This window comes from Notamacropus eugenii, chromosome 4 (assembly GCF_028372415.1).
Source record: "Notamacropus eugenii isolate mMacEug1 chromosome 4, mMacEug1.pri_v2, whole genome shotgun sequence".
Taxonomy (NCBI): domain Eukaryota; kingdom Metazoa; phylum Chordata; class Mammalia; order Diprotodontia; family Macropodidae; genus Notamacropus; species Notamacropus eugenii.
The window spans coordinates 191,607,896-191,615,655 of NC_092875.1; positions in this window are offsets into that span (position 1 = coordinate 191,607,896).

Genomic DNA, 7,760 nt, shown 5'->3' on the forward strand with positions numbered 1-7,760 from the left:
ATAACACCTCCATTATGTCATTACATAATAGAGAATATTAGCTAAGGAAACATTAATGGCGGTATGATGAATATTCTAGATGCTTTGTTTTCTTGTCAGTTATGACTTCTTTTCATTTTTATAACTATATCTATGCATTTATAAATAATTATATTCAAGTTGATACAGAACAATGAGGTAAGTCCCTGGGGTTCTAGGCTTTTGAAGCTGAGCTAAGTGTAAAGGGGTAAATGAAGAGGCCAAGTTAATTCTAAAAAATCGCCAGGATATTTTTAAAGGTTACATATACATTTAAGATTTGGAACCAGCTATTTCCTAATAAGGATACTATATTTCCTAGAGCAGAACTGGCAGACTTACTACTGAAAAGAAAGCATCATCTCAGATCCCCTGAGACCCTCTAGTGCTTTAGCTGTATATCAAAAGCCAGAAGATCAAAAGAAGGGTCATTTAATTACAAGTGTGAGTGAGTTGGTAGGAGTTTTTTTTTAATCAAAAGCATGAAATTCTAGGTTTTCAAATATTCTGGTCTTGGCAAGAGCTTTCCTTTGAGTTATTACATCATATCTCCTTGGAAATTTAAGCCTAAGCAAAGGTTTCTGACTCCTTTCATTGTAACTCACTAACTCATGAAACATTTATTTATGGGCATCGTATGATTGAGAGGTCTTTTGTGTCTTTGAGCAGGGATCTTACAAGAAATTTTACTAACTCAAGTATACTTGCAAGGGAAAATATTCCCCAATCATAAGGAAAAAGTCAGGATTGGCCTGCATGTTAAAGTCCCACAGATACCATGATATATTCAATAAGCATCAGGCGGTGGATCTCATAGAAAGTCAATGCAACCCCCCTCTCCTGTCTATTCCTTTTCCTTACTTTTCATGAAAATGTGTTTGTGGGGAAATTCTGAGGGTAGTTAATGTTCACAGATGGCTGTGTTCTCCCATAGTATGTGAAGTTGGAGTCAGTAACTGTAAATGGGGGTATAACCAATTTTGCAGAGCAACTGAAAGCCTTGCAATCTGACAATCTGGGAAAATCCTCTTCAAGATTAATCTACTTGGTGTTAAGATTTGGTTGACATAGTCACTTAGAGCCAGAAATGTCCTTTGGATCCAAAAGCAATCTTTACTGAAGATCAAAGAGAAGAATTTGCACTTTATAAACCAAGTAGAAGAGAAATATATTCTTCCATCGAGATGAGTTTTGTTGTGAAAATAAAATAAGATAAAGTGCTTTGGACTCTTAAGGCAATAGATAAATGTAAGAGTAATATATTAAGGCATCCTCCTTTGAGAGGCAACCTGGAATGGTGCAGTTTCCCCCACTATAATGTGGGGTATAATAACTCTTTCACTACCTGCCTCATTTTGAGGAAAATACTCAAGGAATGTAATTAGAAGGCCTGATGTTGCTACTAGGATACAAACAGGCCAGGAGCCAAATCACTCTACCTTATGCTACTGAAGAGCCTCTGAAGGCTTGACTTCCACCTTTCAACCACTGGGGCATTGTTTAGTGAGAACACTCCTGTTGCCCTCTTTTCTTCACCTATAGAGTACATCTAAAATTTTTTTCATTTATTACTTGGTTCTCGTGTGTGTGTGTGTGTGTGTGTGTGTGTGTATGCATATATATATGTATGTATGTATGTATGTGTACACACACAAACACACACTGAAACTTCACTTTGTCATAGTGATGTCATTTTGGTCCTCTTTGAGAATGGATAACAACCATATCACACTTATACACACACACACACATATAATGACTTGGCCTCTGAGAAGAAAAATATTCCATAGTTAGCATCTTTAATTATTAGTCTTCATAAAGTACAAGAAAGGTTTTTGATTTTCTAATACCAGTAATCTCAAACTCACATAGAGGAAAACTTATTCTTGAGATTAAATCTTGAGATAGCTAATTTGGCCACTCATGTCTGCTCTGATGTCCAAAAACTTTGGGATGATCATTAGTGCCAATGAAACTTCTATGGTACCTAATAAGATAGTAACTCTTCTCAAAGGTATATTTTCTAACAAAGTCTTTGGTTTATTTACTGAATAACCCAATATTGAATGAATACCATTTCACTTCATCCTTAACTAAATCACTGCTCAGAAGCATTAGACTAGGCATACCACCTGCTGGCGGATTACATTGCTGGTTGCCATCCTGAGTTCAATGAGGAGACATATTCTTAGACTGTAATTACATAAGTTATTACCTCTAATCTGTCTAGTAAGGTTTTGACATAATCCAACTTTATGCACAAAATAAAAAGTGGTAGAATAATTATCTAGCCAGACATTGCACATAGTCTTCTGAAAATGTTCAAAGAGAACATCAGCTATCTACCATCAGTCTGGTGCGAATATAATTTGCTCTAAGTTATGTCAGCATCACCAATTATTCCAAGCCATGGTAATGCCAAGTATTTATCTTAAAGCCCCTGCCTAATCAGTGAACACCGATTATCACTTATAGGTATTGAAGCTGATGTTACACAATTATCAATTGCTATTAGAAATTCTGACATATTAATAAAATGGCATGCCTTTGTAAGCACCTATCAGGTGTCAAGCATCATATCAGGCACTGAGGATACAAGGACCAAAATGAAACAGTATCTCCCCTCAAGTAGCTTACATTTTGTCAGAGGGAATCCATGTAAACAAACAATTATATGCAAAACATTTGTGTGTATACATAAATACACATATATAAATATATACTTATATGAAAAGAGAGAAATAGAGACAGTAAGAGGCAGAGAGAGAGAGACAGAGGGAGAGAAAGAGAGAGAGAAAGAGTGAGAAAGAATAAGAGAGAGAGAGAAAAAGAGAGAAAGGGAGGGAGGAAGAGAAATCTTTGGGGTAAGATATTCACAGTTAAAGGGATCAGAAGTTTTGCAAATGATGAATTCTAAGAAGTAGAAATGAAGAAGGAAAGCATTTTATATGTGGGAGACAGCCAGTACAAAGGGGAGGAGATAGGATGTCAAATATCTGTGAGAGAGATATCAAAAAGGCCATTTTGACTGGATCATAGAGTGTAGGAAGGAACATCATGTAGAATAAAGGTGAAAAGGTAGGTTGGAGTACATTGTGAAGGACTTTAAAAGCCAAATGGAAGCTTGTGCTTGATCCTAGAGGCAATAGGGAAACACTGGAAATTATTGAGGAGGCATGGGATGTTTAGACCTGCACTTCAGGAAAATCTCGTTAGTTGTTTGGAGGATTAATTGGAGGGGGAATAGATCTGAGGAAAGGATATCAATTAGGATACTATTGAGATAGTATACTTGTGAGTGGATGAGACTCTGAAGTAGGATGGGAAAAATTGGAAAGAGAAATGAGAGTGATGCAAGAAAATCATGAAAAGCAAGTCAACAGCTTGCTAAAGGAGACCCAAAGAAATGCTGAAGAAAATAACACCTTTAAAAATAGACTAACCCAAATGGAAAAAGAGATCCAAAAAGCCAATCAGGAGAATAATGCTTTAAAAAGCAGAATAAACCAAATGGAAAAGGAGGTTCAAAAGCTCACTGCAGAAAATAGTTCTTCAAAAATTAGAATGAAGCGGATGGAAGCTAATGATTTTTTGAGAAATCAAGAAATGATAAAACAAAACCAAAAGAATGAAAGAATAGAAGAAAACATGAAATATCTCATTGAAAAGCAACTGACCTGGAAAATAGATCCAGGAGAGACAATTTAAAAATTATTGCTCTATCTGAAAATCATGATCAAAAAAAAGATGCTGGACATCATCTTCCAAGAAATTATCAAGGAAAACTGCCCTGATATTCTAGAACCAGAGGGTAAAATAGAAATGGAAAGAATTCACCAATCACCTCCTGAAAGAGATCCCCAAAGGAAAACTCCTAGGAATATTGCCAAATTCCAGTGTTCCCAGGTCAAGGAGAAAATATTATAAGCAGCCAGAAAGAAACAGTTCAAGTATTGTGGCAATACAATCAGGATAACATAGGATTTATCAGCTTCTACACCAAGAGATTGATAAGCTTGGAATATGATATTTCAGAGGTCAAAGGAGATAGGATTAAAACCAAGAATCACCTACCCAGCAAAACTGAGTATAATACTTGAGGAGGAAAAATGGAATTTCAGTGAAATAGAGGACTTCCAAGCAATTTTGTTGAAAAGACCAGAGCTGAATTGAAAATTTGACTTTCAAATATCAGAATCAAGAGAAACATGAAAATGCAAATAGTAAAGAGAAGCCTTAAGGAACTCATTAAAGTTGAACTGTTTACATTCTTACATGGAAAGGTGTTACTTGTAACTTAGAAGACCTTTTTACATATTAGGATAGGTAGAGGGAATATACACACACATACATATATACATATATGTAGGTGTGTATGGGTATGTGTGTATGTGTATATGTGTGCATGTACATGTATGTGCACATATGTGTATGTATATATGTATGTGTGCATGTATGTGTGTGTGTATATACATATATATATATAAACGTAGAGGGCACAGGGTGAACTGAATATGAAGGGAGAATACCTAAAAAAAATAAAATTTTTTGTTGAATGGAATGTACTAGGAGTAAGAGGAAGGGAGAGGTAGAATGTAGCAAATCAACTCACATATAAGAGGGAAAAAAGAGCTTTTACAATGGAGGGGAAGAGGGGAGAGATGAAAGGAAATAAGTGAGCCTTACTCTCATGGGATTTGGCTTAAGGAGGAATAACACACACTCATTTGGATATGGAAATCTATTTTACCCTGCAGGAAGGCAAGGGGGAAGGTGATAGGAGAGGGAAGACAATAGAAGGGAAAGTATATTGGGGAAAAGGATAGTCAGGAGCAACCACTATTGTGGGAGGACAGGTCAAGGAAGAGAATAGAATAACTGGAGGGCAGGATAGGACAGAGGGAAATGTGGTTAGTCTTTTCCAATATAACTACTATGGAAGTGCTTTGCATTGTTACACATGTATGATCTATATTGAATTGCTTCTTTTCTCAATGAGAGTGGGTAGGGAGGGAGGGAGAGAATAAAGGACTCAAAGCTTTAATAATGAATGATAAAAATTGTTTTCTCATGCAAGTGGAAATTAAGATATACAGGCAATGGAGTATAGAAATCTTTTTTGCCTTACAGAAAAATAGAGGGGGAAGAGGGATGGAAGAAGGGTGGGTAATAGAAGGGAGGACAGACTGGAGGAAGGGGTGAATGGGGTGCATGCTGTCCTGGGGTGGGGGGTGGGGAAAGATAGGAAGAAAATTTTGAATTCAAATCCTTGTGGAAGTCAATGTTGAGAACTGAAAAATAAATTATATATTAAAAAATAAAATGATAAATAGAAAAAAAAAGAAACTTGGCTACGATATTCCTGTAAGTTTTCCTCCTGGGATCTCCTCAGGTGGTTATCAGTGGATTTTTTATCAGTGGATTTTCTACTTTGCCTTCTTTTTCTAGAACTTCAAGACAATTTTCCTTAATATTTTCTTGTAATATTGTGTCAAGATTTTTTTTAGTTATAATTTTCAGGTAGTTTGACTATTTTTATTATAATTTCTCCTCAATCTGTGTTCCAGATCATTTATTTTTTTCTGATGAAATGTTTCACTTTTTTCTATTATTTCATTCTTTTGAACTTTTTTTATTTCTTAGTTTCTTAGAATATCATTAGCTTTCCCTTTCCCAAAGCCAGTTTTCAAGAAATTATTTTCTTCCTTCAGTTTTTGATTCTCTATTTCCAGTTGGTTGACTTTCTTTTCATAATTTTCTTTATTTTCTTAGGTTGTTCTTATTTTTTCTCTAATGTTTCCTTGATCTTTCTTATTTGATTTTTAAAGTCCTTTTTAAGTTCTTCCAAGAACTTTTTTTGTGCTTGGGACCATTTGATGCTTTCCATTTAAAAAGGAGTGACATTTTTTTTTAGCTCCATAATCTTTCTCTGAATATGAACCTAAATCTTCTCTATCCCCATGGTGACTGTCTATGGTTGGGTTCTTTTTCCTTTGCTTACTCATTTTAATTATTTTTTGTTTTCGCTTTTAGCAGTTATTAGTGTAATCAAGTAATAGTCTTGAGGTATGAAGAGTTGCCCCAAGCCTCAGGTCCCCCTTACTGTTATTTTCTGAGGTCTCTCTTGGGGCCCAACTTTGATTATTGTTGATTATTTTGTTAAAGAATGTGGTCTCAGCTTCTCCATTCTTCCCTTTTTTCTTGAAGTCTTCGTAGTTAGCTCCTCTGAAAATTTCTAGAGAATTTTATTGTTGGCAACCCATGAAATAGTAGGCAAAATGAATCTTCGCTACGTCTACTTTGCTCAGTTTCCCCTCAGCATCTATAAGAGAATATAAAAAGGCTCCCTGCCAAAAAGGAAATAAACATCATCTACATTTCAGAAGAAATATCTTGGGCATTTCTTCATGAGAGCTAGTATAGTAAGGGAATCTGAAAATAGGGGTGATAGCTAAGAACTAGGGACAAGACATTTCTGATAAAATCTCTCAGATGAGGGTAAGCAAGTTTGGAGGTATGTGGAGAAAAGACTGAGGGTTTGTAGCTCTCTTCCTTTGCCATTTTTACCCTCTACCAGACTCCCAGAAGCCAAAAATTATTTTCTATTACATTTCAAATAGAAAAGCAAGACAGTGAAATAAGATATTTTTTATCCCTTTCTTTTAAAATGGAGCTGCATTTTCTTGTCAAACATGACCTTCTTACTCCTCACTGGCTCAGTCAAGGGGGAAGAAGTAATCAATTTTACTTGTATCTTGCAGAAGTCACTGACATCCTCCCTTAGTGTCCACTTGCTCAACTCCCTAGCTGCCTAATCCAAAGTAATGGCTATAGTTATAGTCATATTAATAGTCAATTAGCATTTATTGGGCGCTTACCATACGTGCCAAGCACTATGTTAAATGCTTTTAAAATGACCTTATGAGGAAGATACTACTATTATTCCAACTTTGTATTTTCTAAAACTGAGGCAGACAGATTTTAAGCAACTTGCCCGTGGTCACACAGCTAGTAAATTGCCGAGAACATATTTGAACTCAGGCCTACTGATTCCAAGCCCAGCACTTTGTCCACTGCACTACTTAGAGGCCACTGCCTCTGAGGGTTTCATGAGCTGTTATGACAGTGGGAAAAGCAATAGATTTGTAGTATAGAAGCAAGGCTCCAATTCTAACCTGGGATTTGATGGTAAACAGAAAAGGCTGTTTCATATTTGTTTTTGTGTATCTAGCCACTAGAACAATGTCTGGCAGAGAGCAGACATTTAATAAATTTTTATTGACTGATTGATTGAGAGGACTTTAACTAGGATTTAACTGGAGTTTAGCCAGACTGGTCCTTGGTTGACAGATACATATTCCATCCCTGAGTCCTTACTCAATCTTATTCTAACTCTTCTAAATGATCACCACAAATGTTACACGTGTGGCTATTCACTCAAGCACAATGTTACACATTTGTTAGTGTGCAAAGTCATTTTCATACCAGTGACTACAATTAATTTATCACATTGACTTACCTGGTGTATTTCAGGGGCAGTTATATGAATATCAAATTACTGGAAGTCACCCACAAATCCTTATCAAAGTCACTCACTAGTTATGTGGTCTTGTACATTATTTTGCATCTCTGAACCTCAGTTTCCTTTTCTGTAAATTGATAAGGATAAGTTGGATAAGATGAGCAATTCTCTGATTTTTGTGGTTTGCAGAAGTATTTACATGAGAGCTTTGTATTTTTAT